The following is a 27,632-nucleotide window of genomic DNA, read 5'->3' on the forward strand; positions in this document are numbered from 1 at the left end:
GATACTCAGATCCAGTGTTTGAAAACACTGGTTTCCCAGTCACCAGACTAAGGAGGGCTGCTGCAAACCCAGCTCCAAACCCAGTGACCACCATGATGGATGGGTGACTGGATGAATGAATGAACAAATGGGCACTGTGTGGACCAAATTAGCTCAGGGTTTACTGAATATTCTACTTATCTGAATATTCCATAGAAATGTTATAAGGTTTTGTTCATTATAAATACTGCATTTCTCCAACACGAAGGTTTCTTCTCTCTTTGTTCTTATCACCACCAGCTACCAGCAGTCAAGTTACAGAATCAGCAGTGATAAATCCTCCAACCCATGACCACTCAGAGTTGTAGTTGTTTTGACTGTACAGCAATCATGGGAAAAGTTACTCTGAAATGAGACCTTTCTGAACTCCCTCCCCTCTGCCACACTCCACAAGCCAAGAATCAGTTCCTATCTAAATGAGGAAATGTTTGGATAGAAGGGAGGCCTGGAGGGCTGGAGAAATGTGACACAGAAGCCCAGCACTCAAGCACCTCCTCTCATTTGATTCTGTGTCAGAACAGCCTCCAGGCTTTGTAAACTATCAGGGGTCAAGAAAGCAGAAATGATGGCCCAGAAAACTTGGGCTCCATTCATAGCTCCACCTGGACAAACGATTAGCTCTAGTGAGCTGTAAGCTCTCAAAATGCAAAAAAACAGTCATCTGCCTCTTTGTATTCTCAGCCTAGTACAGTGGCTGGATTACGGAGGGGGGTAACTTAAGAAGTATTTGTGAGAGGAAGGAAGGAAGAAACAAAAAGGGGGAGGGAAAGAAAGAAGGAAGGGGAGGAGAGAGGGAGGAAGACAGATGTTCAGTCTCCTTGGAGCCCCCACTTTGCTAAAACATTACTACTGCCTTCTTTGGGGGCCCTGCCAGTTCACTATAGCTGCTACAACTTCCTGATGTCTTCCATCCAACTCCTTCACTAATTTGTGCCTGGACCATTTTCAGCTCTCTGGACAACGTAGGCTAGGAGGAAAACCTGGAGTTCATATAAATGATAAAGTATAGAACATTAGGTTGGTGGATGAACTCATGACTCCTCTGCATGAGTGGTTTACTTTAACTGCAGAGTACAGCTGGAGGAAGGGGGCAGGCATGGAATCCTATAAAACATGGAATTGCATTATTGAAAACTATCAAAGACCTTCACTTGCGCTCTCGAGGCTTGCAGGCATGGGAAATTAGAGCCCTGGAACATGTGACACTAACTCCAAACCAGAAGACACGATTCTTTGATTAAGCTTCAGGTTTGTGGAATCTCCTGATTGTCCATCTCATACTAATGATTTGGGAGAAATACTAGAAGGCAAGTTAATGATACTCGCTGCTGACTCTGAATTGGGGAGGGAGCCGCCTGAAGTATCAGTAATCGGCTGAAGTAATAAAATAATTACAGGCTGACTAGATTAAAAATTTTATCTCCATAGGACTTTCCCACAAGTAAATGAGATTAAATTTATAAAACATTATGAAGGGAAAAAAGCTATCACACACGCATCAGGTGTACCTTAGAAGACTGGCTACATCTTGACTCTCAGCTATGCCTTCCTCAGAGCTATGTGCCAGAGAGGTGGCCCCCAAAACAGAGTGGAGCTTCCAAACAGGAGATACTTTAAAATGTAAGCCCTCAGCCCTACCCACCAGGACTGGACACAAGCATGCCCACCACCCTACATATCCAGTGTACACTGAGCACACACCACACGCCAGACACTTGTGCCTGAAACCAAGTACACAGAGACAAGGAAGATCTCATCTCTGCACTTAGAGTACAGTTGTAAGCGCTCCTTCCTTTGGAAGAAGACAACTGGAACTACATTCCTAAAACTTGGAAACTTCTGGACCAGCTTTGGACCTATGTGCTCAGAAGCCCTGCCTTAGTGCAAGTTCCTCTAGCAGAGTTTGTGCAGAATCCCCTCCTTTGAGACGGAGAACTTCGGTTAGGTCTAGAGAGCTGTGAGCCTCAGGGCATTGGTGGCCTTGCCCCAGACTATCAGAGAGGGGAGCCCACCGTGTTTCCTAATTGCCCCTCTTTCTTGTTTCCCTTCTAGTATTTCCCAACAAGCTGTACACCAAAATCACTGAGGGAACTTTTTAAAATACAGATTCCTGACCATACTCCAGTCTTGCTGAATTAGAATCCCTAGATACGGTGGAATCTGCTTTTTAAACAATTTTCTCAGGAAACTTTTATGTCAAGTTAAAGAGCTATTTGGTGGTACAAAGAGCACAGGCGCTGCAGGCAGATAAACCAAGATCTGAAATCCAGCACTGCCACTTAATTAACGTAATTAACCTTAGGGGACCTGGGTTAATTTCTTAACTTCTTTGTGACCTAGTTTCCTGTGCAGTAAAATGGAACAATGCCTACTATTGTTATAATGTCAGAATGTGCAAAATAACTAACATTGAGCCACTATCATATTTTCTTCCCACCTCCACTAAATATCTGCTCCCAGGAAAACATCTTATATTGATGTTTCATAATTTGGTTTAAATTTAAGCCAAATTTCTCCAGGACAGTTGTCTTATGGGTGTATCTCTAGCTGTGAAAAAAAAAAAAAAAAAGAGCTTTTTCACTAATTTTAAAACTCCAAGAAGTACATTGTGAACAGAGCAAACTCAGGGAATTGAATTGGTTTTAGCTATGGGTATGGAGCTATAAGTACCCTTCCCTGGAGAGACAAGTTCAATTATATCCTGAATTACTGGGAGCAAGAGATACAAATGTGGTGAAAATTATGAGAAAGAAGAGAGGCAACCATTCTTTCCCCCTGTATTTCTGTATTTCTGAGCTACCCTTTACTGCATGATGAAGTTACAGTATGCAAAAAACACTGGACTAGAAACCAAAAGATCTGGGTTCAAATCCCAACTATGTAACTTTGGGCAGTTCAGTTCTCTCTAGGCCTCAGTCTTTCTCCACAGAATGAGTGATTTACTACACTGATTTGTGGGTTTCATGTCTTTTCAAAGTACAGAATATTTAACTAACAGTTACATAAATGACGCAGGAAAGCTGTGGTAGGCACCAGAGCACTGAAGAGCAAGGAAAACCTTCCTGAGAGGTAAGCATTCAGGAAGCCCAGATCTCAAATGCCTCACAGGAATCTAATCTTAGACAGTGTTTACCACGAATTTGCCAACTCTTGACCACGTTAGCATTCATAAAAGTTGCCTTTGGCACAAGTTCTCAGCTAAAAGAGGAGTCAGCTGAGTGTCTTCATGCCACCTGTCCCTGGATGCTCCACTGTCAGGAGGCAGCCACCAAATACTTGGATACAAACTTGGCTAGAAATGAGCTCTATCCAAAACAACAAACAAAAGGTGAAATCAATCAGCTCTCTTTCTAAGAAAGTTTGGAGAATATCATCAGGGATGAAAACTACCCAACAGGGCCACGTGAACACTGACAGTGGTCCAACCAGTCTATCACCAGTGGCCTAGCAGAGGCTCAGATGCATTTCTCCCTGGTAAGGCATCGTGATATTGGCAGGTCTGCAGCTGGGTTACCCTGGGGTTGAAGTGCTCCTGCTCATGCACAGCATGAGAGAAACTACTAACATGATACTTTGGGAAGGAAGGAATTAAGCCAGAAAAACCCAAAGAATATTCTACTTCCTTAAAAATATATGGGCCTTGACATATCTTCCTTAACTTTGTCTTCTCTACACTTTCTAGTGTATCTGTCTTTCCCCCATCACCTCTTCCTTCTCTCCTCTCTTAGAGGAAGAGATGTCACCTAAATTGACAGTTCTGCATCATTCCATTCTGATGGTGCCCTTCTCCTGGATGACCGCACCACACCCCACTCTTTTCTGGATGACCTCATACCACCCTCTCCTGGATGACTATACCCCACCCTCCCCTGGATGACCACACACCACTCTGTCCTGGATGACTATATTCCAGCCTCTGCTGGATGACCACACTCTACTCTCTCCTAGATGACCACACACCAGCCTGTCCTAGATGACTGCACCAAAACTGAATCTTCCTTTTGGACCTTCCTATTGGCTTGTCCTCCTCTATACTCCCCTTAATACTGGTCTCTAGGAATCCAGCCTGAGCCCTTAAACTCTTCATTGCACCCTCTCTCCTTAGACAATCTTACCCACACCTATGGCTTCCAGCGCCACCTTCATGTCACAAACTTCCAGGTCAGTATCAGAGTTTCCAGATTCAGTCTTAAGGTCCTGATTCTCAGACCTGAACTGTCCTTTGGTCTCTCCTTTTAAGAGTAAAAGAAAATGGCCTGTGCTATAAGAAGGAACTTACAGTAAGATGTTCCTCGGAAGGCTTTTTTCCTAGAAAGCCATTCTGAGCACAATTCCTGTTTTCCTATTCAAACCACTCCCCCTTCCCAATTTTATAGCTACTGAAGCAGTATAGGAAGTGATGCAAAGGTATCTGGCATCCGGCACCTGGATTTGAATTCCATCTCCACATTTAAGCAACCTACCTAACCTCTCCAATCTCAGTTTCGTCATCTGTCTTGAGAGGTTCATAAAAATATTCACATCATTATGAACATAAAAACTTTATAGATGATGCCTATAAAGTGCTTAGCACAATGCCTAGCACTTTGAAATCACTCAGTTAGCTATTATTATATATGTCTGTGGTTATTATGCAAAAATGGTGGTTCACATTCTGCCATCTCAAAAGGAAAAGGAACCCCTTTTCAATGCTTTCTAAATCCTTTAACCCCTTCCTGCCCCACAGCTACATATAATCCAAATGGTGCATACCATGTCCTGAGGCTGCTGGTTGAAAAGACCCATTGAGTGGAAAGGGCTTTATTTCTTTTGAGCCTCTTTGTCTAAGGTGTAAGATTCTCCTGTCAACCAGGATGAGCTCCTTCATGCCAAGCATCCTTCTGTCCAGGGTAAAGCTGAAAGGAAAGTGCATGTCTGAATTCAAACTGCAAGGAATAGAGAGATGAATATAAGGCAGAGTCAGAAAAACAAGACACCAAATACAGGAAGCATGTTTTTACAAAAGAATTTACTTTTGACAAATCTTCTCTGCTTTCAAATTCCATCTTTTGCCCTGTAATTAAAATCCCTAGTCTCACTCCCAACCAAAAGGGGTGGGAAAGAGCAAGCTTGAGATCCTATGAGAGACAACTGTCTAGAAAGACAAATTCTTGACCAATTAAAACAATTCTGTCTCTTACATCCTTTCTCCTGAAAAAAAAATTATAAAAATCTTCCTGCAGCTTTATTCTACGTGGTTTTCCTGGTGTGGTGTGCTTGTCTGCACGTGTTACTATTGGGCATACACCTTCCTCCTTGCAGAAGTTCCAGCTTTCCTTTTTCTTTAGAAAACAACGCTTAGTTCACCAGAGCCTGCTGACTATGAGGATGCACAGACCCAGATGAATCATAGAAGCAGGCAGATTGCACAAATACAAATCCTCTGCATTATGTCTTACACCCACACTAACCTTCTCATATGGCTTCTCTTCCCAGCATTCCTTTCCTTGATTATCTCATCCATACCCAAGGTGCAATCAGTACACTCAGGCACTAGAGACAGTTAACAATGCATGGAGGTGTATAGCAAACTACCTTCTGATTCCTAGAATCTAGACACAAAACAAAAGCAAAAGAAATTTAAAAAAAAATACTAATAGTATCTATAACAAATGCCCTGGGGTGCCATCCAGATCTCCCCATTAGCTCATTCCCCCAGCTGCCAGAAGTATAGGTATGTCACTTTCTAGGTTATGTCCTTAGGCTAAGGGAGCCTCTTCTCCCAAAGTTACACCTACTTCCCAGAGACAGACAGCAGTCAATACCTGGTCAGTGTAGGGTGTTCAAAGCCTAATCTCTCTGGGTGAATTCAGGGTAATTCTGAACGGGCATCCCAGGTCCAGTGCTCCCCACAGGGCTGATGGGAGCCTTTGTACGGACTTACTGCTCTTTAACTGTTCTCCTCTGCCCAATCTCCTTCCCCTCACTTCTAATAAATATCCTGAGTACAAATCTCCATCTCAGTATCTGTTTGCTACATGACCTAACACGATAGCCCAGAGAGGCTAACATTTCAAGGCTCGGTGAGACTGATATTCCAGAAACTCCCACCAAGACCTGAAGCCTTCTTTAAGATCCACGGAAATAGTGACAGAGTAGTCTATGGCGTTACAGAGTCAGCTTGGCTCTTGGCTCCACAATAAGATGGATACTCAAGTCGAGCTCTAGGGAATGAAAAGAGCTGGGATTGTAGCCAACAAGTCTTGGGCTCGGTTCCAGCGCTTCTTCTGTGTGCCCTTAAGTAGGTTTTTAGAGCAGTGCTTCTCAAATGATCAGTGGTGAAAGACCTTTTTCATTTTCAATCTATTACAAACCAACTACATTTTTATATCACACTATATATATTTGATATATATCACAAGCTATATTTTTATAAAGTACAATAAAATAAATTACAAGTCGCCACTCCTGAAGTGTGGGCTGCACATAGTGACTTCCTTCGAAAAAGTACACTATGGAAGTGAGATGTGGGAAGATAACTTTACAGTGGAGAAAACTGACAAATGCCACCTCAGCCACATGATCAAGGTCAACATCAACAGTAATAAGTCACGCTGAAAATATGTACCCTTGAAATGATGTGATGAAAATGCCCTTTATCTCTCTGGTCTTCCTCCCAAAAACCTATACACCCAATATAATCATGAGAAAATACCAGACAAATCCCAATTGAAGGATACTCTACAAAACTCCTCACTACTACTCCTCTAAGCTGTCAAAGTCATCAAACCAACAAATGTCTGAGAAATTGTCACAACCAAAAGGAGCTTAAGGAGACATGACAAAAAAGGTTAATGTGGATCTTAGACGGGATCCTGGGATAGAAAAAGGACGTTAGGTTAAAAACTAAGGAAATATACATAATTAAATACGAACATTAGTTAATTATGTATCAGTATGAGTTCATTAATTGTAATGAATGGACCATATTAATGCAATATATTAATTAAAAAGGGAAAATTGGTACATAGGATATGGGAATTCTCTGTACTATCATCTCAATATTCCTGTAAAACTAAAATTTTTCTAAAAAATAAAATGAATTAAATGTACATGAATTTTTAAGAAGCATACATAGCCTAGTTTCTTTATTATTATTATTAAATTAGTTAAATTATTATTATTATTATTGACTTAAATTTTCTCTGTCAAATTACCATAAAAGTTTCTAAATGTTTTATTCTATTTTTTTCTTTCTTTCTTTATAATTTAGGTATAGTAAATTTATAATATTCAGATATACAATATAGTAATTCAAAATTTTTATATAAGATTATACTCCATTTAAAGTTATTATAAAATATTGGCTATATTCCCTATACTGTACAACATATCCTTGTAGCTTATTTATTTTAACTAAATGCTTCTTAGTTTCACTTTCTGTACGTATATTGCCACCAACCAGTAGTAAGTGGTCCTCAGACAGGCACCAGTCTGAGGACCACACTTTGCAGAGCTCTCTGTTTGACTCTAGGGCTCAGCTTCATCATCAGTAAAATGAGAGTATAAGACTAGAGGATTAGATCCTATATGCCAGGGAATATCATAAGGGTTTTATATCAATAAACTAACACTCAACAACAACTCACTGAGGTAGAAATTTTCTCCACTTCATAGAAGCTAACCCAACCAAAGTCATACAACTAGTAAGTGGAAAAGCTAGAACTGGCACCTCAGGCATTCTGGCTCAAGAACTCAGTCTCTACACTATCATTTCCCACCTCCCAACAAATAATCCCTATTATTATTGTTATTTTAACACTTTTATTGAAGTATAATTGATGTACAATAAACTGCACATATTTAAGATGTACAATATGATAAGTTTTGACATACTATGTACCTGTAAAACTGTCACCATAATCAAGACTATGGACATACCCATCACCCCAAGAGTTTCTTCAAGCCTCATGATAATCCCCCCACCACCACTCCCCACATGCCCCATCCCCAGGCAACTATGTATCTGCCTTCTGTGACTATGGAACAGCCTGAATTTTCTAGATTTTTATATAAATAGAATCACACAGTATGACTCATTTTCATCTGTTTCTATCAGCATGCTTACTTCAAATTTTATTAATACTGTTGTATGTCAATAGTTCATTTCTTTCTATTGCTAAGTATTCTGTTGTATAGATATGCCATATTTATCCATTCACCTAGTGATGGACATTTGAGTTGTCTCTTTTTTTGACTGTTACAATAAAGCTGCTATGAATAATCACATACAAGTGTTTGTATAGATAAATATTTTTATTTCTCTCCAGTAAATACCCAGGAGTAAAATGGCTGGGTCATATGGTAGGTGTATGTTTAGCTTTCTAAGAAACTGCTGAATTATTTTCCAAAGTGGTTGCACAATTTACACATCCACCAGCAGTGTAGGAGGGTTCCCGGTTGCTCCATTTCCTCAACTTGCCATAGTTTATCTTCATTCTAATAGGTGTGTAACATCATCTTATTATGGTTTTAATTTTCCCGTAACAAATAATCATATTGAGCATTTTTAATATATTTATTTGCCACCTGTATGTTTTCTCTGGTAAAGTGCCAGCTCAAATCTTTTGCCTAATTTTAATTGAATTATTTGTTCTCTTATTACTGAGTTTCAGGAGTTCTTTAGATATCTGTTTGCAAGTCTCTTATTAGATACGTGATCTGTAAATATTTTCTTCCAAAATATATATAGCTAGTATTTTCATTCTCCTAACAGCCTCTTGTAAAGAGTAATTCTTAATTTTGGTGAAGTTAAACTTATGTATGTTTTCTTTTATGGCTCATGCTTTTGATATGAAATTTAAGAAAATTTTGCTTAATGCCAGAGTGCCAAAATTTTCTTTTATGTTTCCTTCTAGAAATTTTATACTTTTAGATTTTAAATTTAAGTCCATGATCCTTTTTTGGTCTGTATATGCCCCAAGGTTCAGATCAAAGTTTTTTTTCTTTTTTTGCATATGGATGTCCACTTGTTCCAGTACCAATTGTTGAAAAGACTAACCTTTCTCCACGGAATGCTTTGCATCTTTATAAAAAAATCAAGTCTGCTTTGAATCTATAGATCAATTTGGGGAAATTAACAACTTTAAAATACTGAGTTTCCCAATCTAAGAATTCAGTGTATCTCCACATTTATTTAAATCTTCTTTAATTTCTCTTAGCAAGATTTAGTTGTTTACAGTATACAGATATTGCTATTATTAAAAACTTCTCTCATGTCCATATTATTTCTTTACCTAGACTGTATCTAAGAGAAACACATCACTAACATCTGTCTTGTGTCCTCACTGAGCTTCCATTTTCTCTTCAGTGAAGAGGAAATTGAAAAAAAACAAAACCTACTTCACAGAGTTGAACACAAAATCACACATGTAAACCACCCAACATTTGTGCCTGCTGCTCAATTCTACTGGTCTGATTATAGGGTTATTAAGTTTTATTTAGTAAAAGGATAAAGAGGAAAATAGAGGGGTTATAAGGATGAAGCAACAAAGTGTGGGTTCAAAGCAAAAGACATCTGAGCTGATAAGATAGAGATGGAAGAAGGAACCAACGACCACAGCAGTAGGATCTGCGTGTAAATTAACCCCAAGACTCCAATAACCAAATGAGGTGCTGTTGTGGCAGCAGCATTAATACCCATGGCTAGACAGAGAATATACACTAAGAATCTGCTGCACGTACCTACATTAAGAGAATAACTGGTGATGTTCCAGTTTAGGGAATGAGACTTAGAAGGGATTAGCAAGTCAGCCAGAGAAGAAACCTGAGTATGTAGCACTGTGTGTTCTCTACATCTCTGGGCAGCCTGTAGCCTTCTCCAAGCCCTCGTAAGAACTGAATAAAGCTGACCTGGCATGCTTTTAAAATATCTTAACCTCTGTGTAGGCACCAGGAAAGAGGGTTTCACCTACCCAGACGGGCACCCAAGAGTGAAACACCCACCATAATGCTAGGTGTACGTAATACACAATGAAGCCTTGACTGACCAATCTTTTTCCAAGTGTAAATACTTTTACAATTAGGGTCCTAAAATGCCGTTTATTAATTGGTGGGTGTGACAAGAATAGATTTATTAATCAAGGTAGTTTGCACTTGGCAACCGCAACAAATAAACCAGAATCTCGGAGGCTTAGCACAATAAAGGTTAGTTGATATGTGTCGGGTAGGCTTCCTTCATCTCATAGCTAGCTACACTCTCTCTCGCATGTGGCCCCTAAGGTTGTCATACCAGGGCCAGAACACCATGGAGGAAGTACACTGACTCTCAACTGCCTCAGCTCGGAAGATTCACCTATAGTCCATTGAGCAGAACTAATCATGTGGCCGAGATGACTAGGCAATACAGGGGAGCAAGCATGTCGTGAACATTAAGCATATTACTGCAGATAAACCCAGTTCTTTCCCCGACTCTACTCCCTTTCCCGCTTCCAGAAGTGGTAGGGGAGCAAGTAAATAAACTATTTCAGCAAAGGGTCTGCTTTGAGGTGTGTTACATCGACGGGGGTGAAAAAAAGAAGGTGGAAATCTGGTCACAGTGATGAGGGAGATGGACCAGTATTTACAGAAGGAATTTCCAGAGAAGCATTCTCAAGGACAGTATTCTTGTAGCCAAATATCCACCTAAAAGCTCTGAAACATCTCAGTGTTCCAAATGTGTAACCAAGGGAGGAAATCAGAGAGACCCCACTCGCCATCACTTCCAATGACCTACTGGGGGATTTTGTCCTTCCTGTCCCCACAATTCTGGGTTCTGCAGAGTTGGAGGCCTTGGCCCTTGAAGGGCACATTCTAAGTAGAAGACACAGAAGAGTCCCATTGAACTGTAAGTTATGACTGTTGACAGAGCACGCTGGCCTCTCAGAGCCCAGGAATCACAGGGGCAAAGAGCAGTCAGCGTTTGTCTTATTATATCTCCATGGGGTCTGTAGTTATGTTCTCTTTTTCATTCCTGACATCAGTATTTTGTGTTCTCTCATTTTTTCTTGATCAGTCTAGCTATGGATCTATAAATTTTCTCTATCTTTTCAAAAGTCAACTTTACATCTGTCTTTATATTTAGAGTGTATCTCTTGTAACCAATGTAGTTTCACCGATTTCTGTTCTTATGTAGTTTCATCTTTTTACTGAATTGGGGTTTAATTTGCTCTAATCTTTCCAGGTTTCTAAGGTAGTACCTTAGTTCATTAATTTCTTTTCTAACATAAGTCCTTAAAGATATGAATCTCCCCCTAATTACTGTTAAAATAGTTGCCTTAAAATCCAGATCTGATCATTCCAATATCTGAGCCACCTCAGGATTGATCTATATTGATTATATTTTTTCTCAAGAATAGGTCAAGAACCCCATTCTTGCTCTTTGTGTGTCGAGTAACTCTGAATGATATCTTGGACATTGTGGATGGTTTCTTGTGAGGTCTCTAAATTCTATTATATTTCTCCCAAAGAGTATGATACTTTTGTTTTGGCAAAACTGTAAAAAAATTAAAAAGTCCTCTGCTTTTCAGGCAATAGCTTATATGTCAGTTCAGTTCATTTACCCTTTACTGAGCTACTTGTAGTCTGCCACATACATTTATAGTTCAGGAATCAGCCAGGAATTTGGGGAGTTTATACACAGAATTTACGGCTCCCTTCTCTGGTTCTCTCCTTTTAGAGATCCACCACCCTCTCATCCCTACCCGGCCACTTCTCACTGGTTGCATCTGCTCTCAACTCTTTCCTCTAGTTCTTCAGGCCAGAAGACTATGAGCATTGCCTATAGCCTACTCTTAAGCTAAAAACACCATAAGTAAGAGAAGGCATTTCTTGTCTTGTTCTTTCTTCAAGTGCCAACCACCCTCCGTAATCTCCTTGCATTTATTCACTTTCCAGTGCCTTCAGGTAGTTCTTAGTGTTTTTCATCTGCGCGCAATCCAGTAGCAACTTAGCCACCCCAGGAGGAAAAATCAGTACATGTTTTTAAAAACAACAATTAGGCATACGATATTTAAGTGTGTGAATTAACTTCTTGTGTTAACTTTTTTCACAAGAAGACTTAGAGGAGTAAAAGAACACAGGACAGCCTGGGAGTGAAGTGGAGAAAACACAGAAGAGGAGGCAGAGCCATCAAAGACAACAAAATTTTGTATTACAGTTGATTTAGCCAATTTGACAAAAGTGATAAAGATTATTAACATATTAATATGAGGCTGTGCTCCGTACCTTCTGCTTGTCCAAATCCACCTTCCATTCTTCACCTGCTCTCTGCCCTCGGGGCCGACTGTGTGGACTGCATCCGAGCTACCTTCCCCCTGGCTTCCATGGGGATTCAGCCATGGTGAGCATCTGCAGGAGATCAAAGGGAGGGAAGAAAGTGAGGTCAGGAAATTTTTTTCCCCCAAGATATCTCCCTGGTTGGTTTCAGTGGGTTGACTTCATCCCTCCACCAAAGGCCACAGTTCCCATCAGGCGGTTCTTTCCAAAAACTCTAGATTCTGATAAACACTCCCTCTGCTTGCCCCTTTAGACTTACTGTTGGTAATGCCCACACTTCCCACCCTCGACCCCTGCCCTGGGGTACTTGCAACATCCCTTGTGCTTTTCCTAAATCCAGCATACACCTTTGTAAACAATCCTTTTATTAAACTCTTCCCAGCATGAGTGCACCATCTGTTTCCTGCCAGGATCCTGATGGATAGAACACTCACAGGAAAAAAAAAAAAAAATGACTTTAACAGGTCTTAAAAAACAGAGGATGGCAAAGTACAGTCCCACATGTTGTCGAACAGTGGAGACCTCCAATGTCTCTAAAAATAATAACTCATAAATTTCACTCACATGCATTGTCTAATTGAATGCTAACAACACTGATTTAATAGGTATTGATAGCGGTTCCATTAAAGGTGAGAATACTGAGACTCTAAAGAAATGAGGTCACTAGGATTCCCTGATCTTCTTTAGACTACAAATCCTGTCATCTTCTCCCTAAATCCTGACCCTTACAATTCAGATAACACACACCACCAATGCTGAAATTCAAAGTTCTCTAACTTTGCAGGCAGGCAGGAAATTTTTAGTGTCTTGAAAGCCAGGGAAGGGTGTGGTCACTCACAGTTAGTTGCCTGTTAAAACCCAAATGTTGGAGAAATAGCACATGACAATTTCAGCCAGTTTAAGGACCTGAGTTTATTAGTCAGAGACCCCTCTTGTATTTATTTTAAAGAAACTTTATTTAAAATAAATTTATGGCAGTTGTAGTATGTACAGAACACTTAAATATTCCTTAAACATTATCTCATGGCTTCCTAGGAGTCCCCAAACTTCAGATTGTGAAACTCATGATTTGGAATGTAAGTCAGCAGAACAGATTAAGATCTCAGGCTCTGGGGACAAGAAGATCTGAGTCCCTGGTGTAACACTTGCTAGTAGCTGTGTTCCAGGCAAGCTACATAACTTTTCAGAGCCTCAGTTTCCTCATCCATAAAATGGGGATAATAATAGTACCTACATTACAAAGTTAAATTAATTAAATAAGCTAAAGCATTATAGTGCTTGATACAGGGCCTGGCTCCCTGTAATCACTTAATAAAATGCAGCTAATAATACCCAGACTCAAATTCACAGTAAAGATTTGTTTTGCTATAAGATAGCCTATAAACATTAAAGGGGAGAGGACTGTTTTAGACACACATTAAAGCCCCCTAATTAGAACTTGAAAAAAAAATTAAAAACTAAGCCTTAAGTGTATCCAACATTGCTCCCACTTCCATTTTGATTTAAAAAAAAAAAAAAAAAAAAAGAGAGAGAGAGAGAGAGAGACTCCAGGAGTTGCTGGCCTTCTAAATAAGCCTGTCATTTCCTAAAGTAAAGGCTATGTACCACTGGGTATAAAATGTAACAGAAAGCTGTGTGCTCAATTTATTTTATAGTTTCTTACTTATTGTTTTCCATTTCCTGTTTTAAAGCTGTAAACTTCCCTCAAGCTGCAGCTAAAATTACTATTGTCATTGAATTACCTAATTCCTTAGTATAGAGTCTGGATTGGAAGATACTCCCTCCCACAGCAAGCTGCAAAAGGGAGTGTTGCTAAACAAGGGCTGTGCAGTTTGCCCTTGCATGTGGTTACAGCCTTGCCATTTGATGTAGGCGAGTTCTTTGTGCAGATGAAATTGTTGTAATGAACAATTCTGGATCCAGATTTTAACCATGGAAGGCACGCTATAAATATTTGGGGATTGATTGGCTACCAGAAATAGAAATATTTTAATAGTATTTGGTCATCTTCCACAGGGAGACCAGAAGTTTCTCCCTTATAAAGGCTTTTTAACCTTTTAAATATTTTGTCCCCAGATTCCATTAAGTGTTTAGGGGAGCCTGTAATCTGTCTTCTTCCTTTGGGTAAGGGCAGGAGCAAGGCTGGACCACTGAGCCTCGCCTCCAATACCTGTCCTCGGAAAGATGCAGAGCGACCTACTGCTCAGTGTCAAGGCACAAGCAAGGCCTTCTGGGGGACATCATCTTGCAGAGTTGGGTTGAAGCCAGAGACCTGTCTGTTCCAGAGTCAGAACCCAGAACCTCTCACTCACTCCCATAAAAATGATTATAAGCATCATGTTATAATCAAATATCTGGTAGGGTTTTTTTGTTTGGTTCATTTTCTGAGTTGATTTTTTTTTCTTTCTTTCTCTCTCTTTTTTTTTTTTTTTTTTTTTTCTTCTTCATAATCAATCTCTGTTCTGAAAATCTAGAAGTAGGCTGCAGTAATTGATACTTTTGTTTATTGGGGTATAATATGTACATGGTTTGAATCCTGCAGTTATCCATTCTAATCTGAACCCCCACTTCCCTCCCTTTGGGTGTCCCAGACAAGCATAGATTTCTCTTTTGTGCAATAATTTGTGCAATGGCCTCTCAGATGGACGGCAAGATCCCACAACTCAAGATTCTGTACACTTGTGACTATTTGTGTCAATCATAAACAGGTATCATCTAAACCACAATGGCTTTTGGCATCCCCGAACTTGAATCAAGTTAAGTTCAGATGTCTCTAGGGAAGAAAGTATTGGATTTTAACTTAAAATGTTATAAGAACTCAGCGACTCTGAAGACAGATATTTAATCTTTCCTTATAGTAAAACTGGCTGATTAGATAGACAGGACTCCTAGTATTACTGATACAAAAATGACTAAACTGACAAACTATCTTCAGCAAAAAACAAGTATTTCAGTTTTCAGTAACCCAAAATAGCACATTACTGTGGCTGCTATTATCTTAGGTATTTCAACCACTGGTTAGGGTATCATTATAAACTGTAAGCACTCTCAGAGGTGCTGCCTCAGGCTCTGTGACCCATCAGCCTCACTGCCAAGAAGTCTGGATATCATGCAAAGTAGCTGGAAAGCAGGCTACCTGTTGCATGGTGGTGTGTCCATGGCATCATCAGGCCTTCTGCTGTACCCACCACAATCTACATATCAGCAGATGGATTAAACACGGCGTCAGCTTCCACTGCTGAAGTGGTTCCAGTGTCTCCATCATGAGACACACGCTGGGGCTCTGACCACTGGGAGGTGGTCAGAAGGGGCCAGGTGGGGCTGCTTCCATCCTGAGGAGGGCTCCTCCTACTCCCTAAATACAGGAGACTCTTTCAGCTTCTGTTCTAATTCGCCTGGAAAACCACCACGGGAGATTGGAAAAGTCAAAACTTTGCAGCAACGATAAGAGCACTGAGAAGCAGCAGACTTCCTGAGTCTTGAAAGGAAAGGTCATTGGAAGATGTTTTTCTCACTGCCGTCTGTGTTTTCTTAGGCCCAGCTAAATTCAAAGCTGGTCTTTCCCTGTCTTAGGTACCAAGGCCTTCTGGTGAATGGAAGGGCAGGCAGCTGCTGAAAATCTGTGGCTATGAGTCCAAGAAAAGGATCCGAAACCCTCAGGAAGAAGGTGTGTAATATTTTTGTTGAATCAAATCACGATTTTGTAAGGGAAAAAAAAGGACACACATAAAAGTCCGTTTAATGTTTGGCAAAAAAGGAGAAAAAATAAGAGCTTTCTGTGTTTAGTACAAACTCACTTCAAGGGAGCTGTAGATCAAATAACCAGCCTGTGACATGTGGAGATTGGCTGAGCAGGTTAGGGTAACTCAAATACCAATGCTTCTGGACTGTTCCTGAGCCTGTAAGCTACACAGAAAATGATCCTGTCTGCTGAATTATTTTCAGTTGCAAAAGCTTCTGTGACAACTCAGAGAATTTTAATATGCATATGCAGGCCTGGTGAGTAACCACTTCAAATATTCTGTGTTGGGGTCCTATCTTTCCTTTCAATCCTTTTAGCTAGAGATAATAGAGCTGCTTTGAGGGACCCAAAAGAATAAAGGAACATGTTCAAGGAGATCATACAAAGAGTAGAGTTAGAACCAGAATTCCAAGTGGCAGATTCACAGGAGGAAAAAAATGTACTTTTTTTTTTTTTACAATAAGCAAATACTCATGCATTACTTTTATAATTTAAAAAGTGAACATGGTTTTTAATAATCTGGATAAACCCATATAGCATCACGATGGAGCAGCTTTATGAAAAATAAGGCTATTTTTAAGTGAATTTGGAATATACTAACAAAGGATTTTGCAAGTTCCTAGGAGGTGAATAGGGTATTCTCCTACATAACTCTCATACCATTATCAATCATTAATATCAATAACAAAATGAGCAATCATTCCAGTCCATATTCAAATTTCCACGATTGTCCTAAGAATGTCTTTGTTAGCTATGTTTTTTTGTTGTTGTTGTTGTTCTAGAACTAGCTTCTAATCAAGGTTCACAAGTTATATTTGGTTAATTCTCTCTGGTCTCTTGTATTTAGTCTGGGATAGTCTCATCCCCATCTTTAGTCTCACTTCCATCAGTATGCAAGGAAGAATTTTTAAAAGATGACCTAAAATATACAAATAATATCAAACCTCAGGCAGCAAAAAAAAAAAAAAAAAAGAAATAATTATTAAATGTAATTCAGCAAGTAAAATACAAAAATAAGAGAAAAGTGGAAAATAATGGACAGTAGAGCTTAAAATAGAAAGAATTTTAGCAATAAAAGTTTAAGAATGATAAATTTGATAGAAACTAAAATTTGGGGTGCAAAAAAACTGAATAACAATCAGAATTAAAATCTATTTTAATCAAAATAAAATGTTCGAGTACAGGTACATCTTTAAAACAATAGGATTCCCTGTGTTACATATATAAGCACTTAGAACAGTGCTTGGTACACAGCATTTGCTATGCAACTGTTCTGTACTATTGGCACATTAAACAGATATTGGAAAGCAAATGTTGAAACAGGAAACATGAAATATAAGTGAGAAAAAAAGAGAAGATAGTACTATACTGGGAAAGAATTCAAAAGAAAAAAAATGAAGAGGAACTTAAATCACTACAACAAAATAGTCAATGCAAAAATACACACTAAAAAGTTTTAATTATGTAAAAAGTTAGACATCATAGGGATGAGAAATTCTCACTGGGATCATCTGAGCAGAGAATGTGGGCAGCTCCTCTCTGGGGAGAAGAACACCCTCAGTGATGTTGAATGAAGAGCCCCAAGGCAGGAGCACAAAGCTGGAGGCTCCTAAACAAACCCCAGATCAAGGGCCCTAGATTGAAGGCCAAGTTCCCAGACTATCTAACAATGTGCCCTAATCTACAAGGCAGGCTAAATGTTGGGACATCTTCATTCTATTTGCTCATCTGCAAGACACTGAGTTAGAAAAAACTATTTCTAAGATATGTTTCAATTCCAGAAGTCTCTAAATGTTCAGAGGTGTTCAGGTTTTATTATTCATTCATTTCTTTACTCATTCACTCATTCCTCTAATTAAATTCCTAGTGTTCTTTTGGTTTTGTCTCAGCCAGTGAGACTTGGCTTATGAGATGGAACCACAGAGCTGACATTTTAGGAATTTGTCCACCCTGTTTAAGTTCCAGGGAGTGCTTTCCTCTGCTCTTCCTCAGCAGCGTAAGTTTATAACACCAAACAATAAGAAAAGACCTCCGAAATCCCCATTTCCAAATAGAGGCTAATGAAGTAAAACCCTCTGTGTCAGTAAAACATCTCCGTTGAACCCCACACAATTCACACCTTGGGCACCCAGGAGAGGGAGAGAGACACAAGCCCTAGAAAAGCTCACCAGTAAGCAGTGACAGGTGAGGGTCTGGGACCTTCCACCTGTGCAGATACACCACTAGCTACAAATGACAGTAACTATTCTGCAACAAAGAGTATACAGTACATGTGAACACTTTGGAAATGGCAGAGGTTGGATTGTCAGAAGGTCTTGTATCAGCACAAACCCTGCACCATCCACCCACAACCATGGCCAAGCCCATGCTCAGGCTGAGTTCCAGCCCCAGGAAGAGAAGAAAGACAAAGTACATCTATATTCATGAACAGCCAGAGGCCACTTACCCTACCTATACAGGCATTCTCTTGAAAGAAATAGAATTTGGTCTAAGGCACTCAGCTCTGAGGTTTTTCCCAGTTATGCCCAGACACAGCAATCTCTACATAGAAGTTTTGATACTGCTTCCAAATATACACTTGATCATCTTTCTCCAATAACAGCCACCCACCCCACCACACACACATACACACCCCTCTCAATCTCCTAACACCCCCGTGGCTCTTCTTCCTGGGAGTGTAACCTTTGTCTCTCTTCTTCATTAATAACCTGTCAAGAAAACGCAGTCAGAGAGCACAAACATTGGGAGCTAATCCATAAACTTGAAAAGCTGGCCACTTGTTTAAAAGCAACAACAACAATCTTAGATGAATTTGTCTTGGATTCAAGTTTCCCCACATGCTTTTGTCCAGATATGATTGGTACCTGATCACAAAACTTTCTGGAGGAGAAAAGTATTCTAGCTGGAAATGAAAACAGCGGCACAGCTGTCACTGGCAGCGAGAACCATGCACTTAAATAAAAGAGGCCTTCACAAAAGTCCCCCAGTGGAGAAGTATGAGGTGGACAAGAATGGTTCAGCTCTGCCTGTTTGAAATGCTCTCCAGTCCTCTGCCAGTCAGGGGGGCTGGTCAGAGCTTTTGAAAGGCCCCATCTCTCTTACATTAAAACACAACTGCTCTGTTATACTTTCCTGATTCTCTGTTTTTTTCTACTGGGTGTAGAAAAGCTCTGAAGAATCTTTCAGCTCCAGAGCACTGAACTCTAAGTAGACGCTGATCTCTGTAATCTTGTTTGTTCATTTACTAAACTACACTACCTAGTCCAGTTTACCATCCATACTTGTTCTCTTGAACTTAAAGTTTAAGCAGTCACAGTAGGAATCCATTAATGAGAAATATTTAACAGAATGCCCCAGCTGGATAGAGATTTTGTAAATCGTTTCTGTTCAACAAAAATAATCTCAGATTTGTACCATTCTACTATAGCTACTAAATTAATAAATGACCTGTTACTCTTCTTCATCAGTTGAAAAATAATAAACACTTGATTTGATGACTAAAGTAATAGGATTGGATGGTTTGAAAATGTTTCTAAGGAAAAGAGACTTTCTTTGTGGGTCAATAATTACAAAAAGGTCACCAACAGTATTTAAATTGAGGATTCTCTGCAATGTAACCGTAAAAGTAGAACATGCATTAGGGGGAGGAAATTCTTACTTTATATAAAAACTAAAGGCGGCTACATTTAAAAAAATATATTAACCCACATATTTACCTTTTTTTGTTGTTGTCTGCTTACTCAATTTTTTCCCTGTACCTCAGATGTTCCTTCTGGGGCCACTTCCCTTCTTCCTAAGGTACTTCCTTTGAAAGTCCCTTTAGTAAGGGACTTTTGGTAATGAAGTTTTTGTTTGTTTGCAATAGCCTTAACTCTATTTCTAAAGATAGTTTCCCTGGGGTTAGAAATCTATGGTTGCTGGTTATTTTTTGTTCAATATTTTCCTTCTAAAGGAGTGGCATGAATCAGGAATAGATGGTTATTTTGTTGAGGAAAAGACCTTCATGGGTTGGTAGGCCTTTAGGACAAGAAAGGGGAGGCCTCCTGGGCTCAATCCAGTTGTACTGGGGCAAGTCCAGGAGAGATGGATTGTTCCTCACAGTAAGGTGAGAATTTTGCATTTCTAAGGGCAGTCTGACAAAAATAGCATATACATACAGAAATGAGGTAAAAGAGAGATATTAAAAGGGTCCAGAGAAAAAAAGAACCTTGAAAACCGTAACAGAAAAGGCTGAGAGTGGACCCAGTTAGTTAGATTCAGATTAGCCAATGAGTTTCTAGAAATAGCTCATCAATGTAATTGTGTAGTGAAGGACTGACCTCACCCAGAGGGAGGTCTGGCTTTCACCTCTTGGTCACTAGGAAGTGAGCTGTAGGCCCCTGGAGTATTTTACCTGATGAAAAGTGTCTTTGTGGGGGGGTTTTTTTGCCCGTATCAGGGGACTTAGGCCACTGAATGGTCTAACAATGTGATTTATAATGGACACTTTGAGAAATGTATAAACTTCCACGTCCAGAGAAACTAGAGACTAAAGGTATTAGCCTGAACCTCTGAGGGGGCCCGGAGACTAAAAGACAGTCACACAGGCAGTGTGTAAACAAGAGCCACTAAAAGTCTGGACACCAAAGGCTCGGGCGGGCTTCCCTGGTGGGCAATACTCTGCATACAGCCGCACATCATGGTCAGGAGGAGGAATGCCATCATGACTCTAAAATAGATAAACGACAAAATCCCAACATAAACATTTTAGTAGGTAGCCTCAAACTTCTCTGAGTTTTCAGAAGTTCTTACCAGAGAGGCAAACAGGAGGTAAAAATAACTCTCTTCAGCCTGCCTTCGCTTGCTACACAATTGCCAACTAACAGAAAAATTCCCCAAATGCCCTTTTGACCACCAAGAGCACAGAAAGAGTCTTACAGCCCACAAATAGGAGTCTCAGTCCCTGTTCTCCTAAACACTCATGATGAAAAGTCACAGAATAAAAAAAAAAAAAAAAAAGCACTGATGTTTTTATTCCCCTCTGTTATTGTCTCTTGCAGCATTTGTCACAACGTCTTTGTTGACAATAGGGCCACAGGTGGTTGGCCCTAGCTAGTATATCAAGAACGTAATCAGAGTTGTCATTGTCTTTAAACCCATTTCAGCAATGAGAGGTTATATGAATCATAAGCAACCATGTAATGCCAAACTGCAAGCTGTGGGCATTCTCTGGGTTTATGCTCTTAATTTTCTTGCCACTAATGGGCTCCCTGAACCTTGTGGGTCTTTCATTTCCCAGTAGAAAGCAAATCTTCCAAGGTTCAAGTTTAATTTGCAGCTACTGCTGCCTCCCCCAGGCTGGATGGGGTACAAAAAAACCCCCACTGGGTTCACTTTTCTCCTCCTCTACTGCTCAATAGGCAATTTCATAGAGGGAGATCCAGTGGCAGAAAAAGAAAGAGAAGATTGCGATAGTATTCTGAGACAAAGAGGCCAAAGCCAGCGCTGACAAGTTTAGGACAAGCAATTTCGATGGAGAAGCAGTGAAAAGCTCCCAGAGAGAAGCCACAGAAAAGAAAGCTTGACTGTCAGAGATTCTGGATTGACATGTAAATTAGCACAGACTTTCTGGAGGGTAATTTGTCCATAAGAATCAAAATCCTTAAAACTGTGCTTACACTTTGATCATGTAAATCCACTTCTAAGACTTCATCCTGAGAGATAATCACGTGTGCAAACATTTAGCTACAAAGTTATTTCTCACAGAAGTGTTTATAGTAGCAAAAAATAAACAAAAATGTCCAACATTAGACATTAAATAGATTAAATAAAAAATTAAAAAATTAAACTTCGCACACACAACAGAATATGGTTTAACCATTAAACATGTTGTGATTAAAAAGAAAAGATATTCACAATAGTTAAGTGAAAAAAACACAAAACTGCATAAACAGAGTGCTCCCACTTTTGCAATCAGAAAGAGAAAGTGCTAAATTGATATATATCAAAATTTTAGTGATTATCCAAGTTGGGGGGATTATAGGTAATTTTTATTGTATGCTTTGCAATTAATTGGACTTTCAATTTTTCTATAATTTTTCTACACAGCAATTTTGCAGGAAGAAAAAAGTTATTTTTAATAGAAAAAAACAGTCTTCAGAATCAACCGGAAGTGTTCATTGGAGTTTTTTAAGCTCAAAGGGACAGAGTTGTCAGGCTACTTCAAATTATGATGGAATTTCTTATGACAATACATTGAGTAATGAGGAATTTTATAACCAGAAGTCTATAAACAAGAACAGGACTATCTTGAGGAATCCAAGAAGTGGCACATCCCAGTCTGGCAAAAAAAATTGGAAGGTCCCAGAGTTGATCTAGGAATGGGGTTACCTTCTTGCCCCCTTAGAGCAGATGGTCAAAATCCATCTACTCTTTGATAATTCACATGCTCTGTCTCTGCCTCCACAGCTCTTGACACAGCGCATCAACCGCCTCACCCTCCACTCTGCTTATCTTTCCTGCCTCTTTTTCAAAACATCTGCCTACGCATAACTACGACTTACTCAGGAACCCTCAAGGACCCTAATTGCTCACGGCAGCCTCTTTCTGTGTCTAATAAAGTGGCTGGCCCTTTTCATGCTTCTCAATTCTGGCCAGTCCCAGACACCTGGGATCAGGTGTCCACTTCTACCCAAAAAGCCATGAGGAGAGGAAAGGTCAAATTATGGCTGCTTGTGATCAATGGCTTATTAACTGCTCAGTTAAATCTGTGGTTATCAAGGCATCACAACTGACCTACCAGTATAGGCCAGGTTCAATATTTCAAACACTGTACTGCCTGCAACACTGGTGTTTAAGTTTGTCGGCAAAAGGAAAATTTCCACGTTCAAATAGTCTTAGGAGTTCCTACAAACTTAGTCTCCTCTTAAAGATTCACAATATAAATCAGTAGATTAAAAGCTATAATGGTTTCTACAGTAATAATGCCTTCTTAATTTTGTTCAAAGCAAAGTTTCCCAAAGTTATTTGAGCACAGAATCTTTTTTTTTCCCCTAAACACCTACTAATATCAGTTAACCATGGGACCCTTTTTAAGAAATACTGCTACAGACCTATCTTCCAGAAGGAAAGAACAATCAACAACGATATTTATTCCACTTTTCTATGCCTTTATATTCATCATACATTATTTGGTTAATTAAGATATTCTACTTTTTCAGAGGAATCACTATGAAAATATTTAACAAGCCTAGATTCATTCCTATGATAAAATTAGGAGCTATTAGACATACTAGTAAAATAAAAGTAGCTTTCAATTACTAAACTCTTCCTACGGATGCAGAAATTCTTAATCTAACAAATAAATAATCAGCTTTGGAAATGAACTTGTAAGCAGAATGTAGTTAGTGAGTTTGTTGGGGTTTCTGCCCATGTGGATGGTCTATAACATTATTTAAGATCAAGAATGACCTGAGAGGGTGACCAAGGTGGACAGTCAGACAGAAATGAAGAGAAATGGGGTTATGAACAACAAGTCACTTAGGTATAATTCTGAGGTGGTTGGCAGCTGGCTGCTTTGTGTTTTGTGCTGTGTGTGTGTGTATGTGTGTGTGTGTGTGTGTGTGTGTGTGTGTGTGTGTGTGTGTGTGTGTGTGTTTCCATGCTGGTTCACCATGTCTTTGGCCTTGGCTCTGTGTTGATCCAACCCAAATCCCTCTGACTCAGCCCAGGCTACCAGCTCTGGAATTCCCAGTCTTCAGAATCACTGTGGTTAGAACACTTAGGACTTGCTGAGAAGGAAGGGCATGGAAATCTAAGACAAGGAAAATGCCTGTTGCTTGTTTTACTATTTTTGTTTTGGCTTTGATCCTCTTTAAGCAAAGGCCTTTGACCCCCATACAAGTAGATGAAGCTTTCAGAGCCTGTTTAGTAACCCAACCAAAAATATGACTCACATCACTTTTTATATGCAAGGATTTTAAGGTAGGAATGGGATGGGGGTGGGGGGAGTATGGAAAGGAAGGAAAGAAAAGAAATAGAATAGTAATACAGCCAAACATATATTAACCCAAAGAATTCTAATAGTGACAATAATATTATAATTAAAGTATCTGAGTATTTTTTACCTATAAAAACAGAAATTTCATATGACTCAACCTAATAATAATAGCCACTATTACTGCATGCTTACTCTATGCCAGCACTATATAGTTTATACACAGTTTATCCCTTAAAGCATTTTATTATTATTCCACCTCATCTGTAATTCATAAATCCAAAAGTTCTAAAACCTCAGGTTTTTTGTTTTTTTGTTTTTGTAAGTCTAGAGCAAATTTACTTGGCAGCAAAAGCTGACCTGACCTAATGTGAGGCAGCTTATAGTCTTTAGTTAACCCATTTGGTACACATTTCACTACAGAAATATTAATGTATTTCATTAGGGGATAGGGCCCATAACCCCCTTAGGGTTCCATACAATAAATGGCATGTTTACTTCATTACTTTTATAGAATATTAAACATGCTGAATTCTGAAACTCATCTGGCTCCAAGAATATCAAATTGTTTCTCCCTGTTTTACAGACAAGGAAACTGAGGTCTGTTTGTCTTCACTGATATCATCCTGGTATTTTATTTTGGGTCTTCAAGACTCTACTTTTTTGTTTACTTTTTTCTCCACACTATTTCAGTTCATATATGCACTGATGAGATTCTAGATTCTCCTACAGAACAGTTTTTAAAGACATCCTTTTTTCCCCCCAAAATGGAAAATGCTGACATTCTCAGAAATTTTCTTTGAACCCAACTGAACTTGTTTTTAATTCCCTCACCCTTCATTTTCAGATTACTCAGTGTATTTAATGCTATCCTTCCTCAATTCCACCCAAAGCTCACATGGCCATGTTAAGGGTATTGGTTAAAGACCCGTCGAGGAGTCTGCATGGGCCTGAGATACTGCTGAGCACTGTGTGGTTAGAGTGTCTACGTGAAGATTACCCATGCTGGGCTCCAGTAGTTCAATCACAACCCCAGAATGAGCGTCTGGTCACTCTGTGGTCTCAACTCTGAGAGAGGAGAGTATTTTATCCTACACTGCATTTCATAAACAATGATTTGATACATTGAAGAAACCATAAATATTATTTATCTTACCATAGGCCTCAGAATGTCCAAACACCACAGCTAATTAGGGCTCAATAATAGACTCAATAAGCTGAAGCCAGTTTTTCTGGCTGATCATAACAAGCAAAGCAAAGACCATTACTTTCTAACTTGTAAGCGATGTATTTGATGGCTCTGAATGGGAAGGACACAGCATCACTCATCCTATAGGAGGTTTTGCCACCATCTAAAGTCAGCACTAAGCTACATCTGTTGCCATTTATAATACTTTTTCCATTTGTTGAAGCACATTATTTGTTATAACCATAAGAGTATATTCAAATACAGATGGAGTTTTGGGTGGAAAATAGAAAGCTATTTTTTTCTAACCAGGAAGGGGAAAAAAGGATTTGGTTAAAAGATGCTGATGAGAATTTCTTGTTCGATTGTTCTTTGTCCAGCGGCTGGCTCCTAGGAAGACCTTAGCTCATATGCTACAGATGAAAATAAAGTAGACACTTTGAAGCACTGGTAATACACACTAGTTCATGTTACCATTTCAGGGTAGCCCAGTTGAAACCTTTTACTCAAGGCTCCCTAAACCAAGGTTTCACAGCCTCAGCACTGCTGACTTCGGTGGGTAGGTATTTCTCTGTTGTGAGAGATGCCCTTGTGCACTGTAAGACGTTAGCAGCATGCCAGTAGTATCCTCCTCTCTAGTCAGGACAACCAAAAATGTCACCAGACCTTGGGGAGGCAAAATCATCCCCAGCTGAGAACCCTGACACTGTTCCACTCCTTGCATGTGACACATCTTAATATTTCCATGGGGTGAATTTCTAACATTCATAACCTTGTTTCTAAACAAGCATATACTGATGTGTACACCCATTTTTTAAATAAGTAGAGCATTTGTTTAAATCCATATCATGCTATTCAGACTATTCTAGTCTTGCACTTTTTACTTAATTATATAGCTTAGGGATTATTACATATCATTGAATAAGGGCCACCTAATTATTTGTAAAGTTAGTTACAAATTATGTTATTATATTGTTAATTAGCTCAAAGCTACACTGTAATATTAGTTTTCTAGTATTTCCTTGAATGGATATGCCCTAATTACTTAAAAGTCCCCTCTCAAAGAACATTTAGTTTGTTTCCAATCTTCTGCTACTAAAACAAGGCTTCATAAATAAACTTGTATATAGACTGCTAGATCATCCAGCCATCCTCCTATCTTGAGGCCTTTGCTCTGGCTGTTCCCTCTGCCTAAAATATCCACATGGCTAACTCCCTCACCTCCTAAGTTTGTAAGGCTTGGCTATACTACAACTACAAACAAACCTCAAAATCTCAGTGGTTTAAACACACAACAGTCCTATGCAGACTGTTCATAAGGGCAGCATTCTTTCAAGTGGTAGCCAAATAGTTGGGACTGCTTCTATCTTAGGGCTTCTATTTTCTATCATCAAATAAGGCTGCTGCCGGTGCCATGTCAGGAAAGGGAAAAGGGGGTCATGTACCAATTCTCAAACACTTCTGCCCAAATTATTTACAATTATAGCCTATTGATCAAAGCTAGTCACAGGGCCTGCCTAATTGCATGAATCTGGGAAATGCAGGAAAGCACAATATTTGTAACCACTAAACATCCCTGCTGGAACTCCTCCTGGTTGTTGCTCACAAATCATCTCAATGAAGCTAACCCCAATCATACATTTAAAAATGCAACCCAGGAGGAGCCAATATTGCAGAATAGGAAGACCCTGAGCTCACCTCCTCCCATGGGCACACCAAAATTACAGCTATATACAAAGAAGCTATTAATGAGAAAGACTGGAACACTAGCAGAAAAGATCTTCAGCCTCCTCATGACCCAGCCCCGCCAACCAGCTGCAGGCAGCCTCCACACAAGGCAGGGCCTGGCAACCAACCAAATGGAGGGTCAGCCACACCTGCCAGACTGCCCACAGTAGTCAGCCCACCACAACAGAAGGACCCACACAGCCCAAATAAGGTGCACACCTAGAGCATATAGCTCTGGTGATCAGAGGGAGTGTGCTGCTGGGACACATAGGGTATCTTCTACAAAATGCCACCTTTCCATGGTCAGGAAATGTGACCAATTCACCAAATACATAGAAAGAAAAACATCAAATTAGGCAAAATGAAGCAACAAAGAAATATGTTCCAAGCAAAGGAATAAGATAAACCCCAGAAGAATAAAGTGAAATGGAGATAGCCGGTCTACCTGATACAGAGTTCAAAGTAATGATCATAAAGATGTTCAAAGAGCTCAGGAAAAGTTAGATGAACAGAGTGAGAAGTTAGAATTTTTTAACAAGGAGTTAGAAAATATAAAGAAGAACCAGAGATGATGTATACAATAACTAACATAAAAAATACACTACAAGGTATCAACAGTAGATTAGATGATTCAGAGGAACAGATCAGTAAGCTGGAAGACATAGTAG

The 27,632-nt window shown here is 39.5% G+C and overlaps 1 long non-coding RNA gene across 1 annotated transcript in view; it reads right to left on the minus strand.

The window, feature by feature from the left end:
- Positions 1-12,235: 12,235 nt before the first annotated feature.
- The window catches only part of LOC105066160 (uncharacterized), a 258,888-nt gene continuing 243,491 nt past the window's right edge, over positions 12,236-27,632 (minus strand). Inside the window, exon 7 of the long non-coding RNA XR_006723496.2 lies at positions 12,236-12,405. This is a non-coding gene — a long non-coding RNA (uncharacterized LOC105066160). The remainder of the gene's footprint in view (positions 12,406-27,632) is intronic.

Source organism: Camelus bactrianus, chromosome 14 (genome assembly GCF_048773025.1).
Source record: "Camelus bactrianus isolate YW-2024 breed Bactrian camel chromosome 14, ASM4877302v1, whole genome shotgun sequence".
Taxonomy (NCBI): domain Eukaryota; kingdom Metazoa; phylum Chordata; class Mammalia; order Artiodactyla; family Camelidae; genus Camelus; species Camelus bactrianus.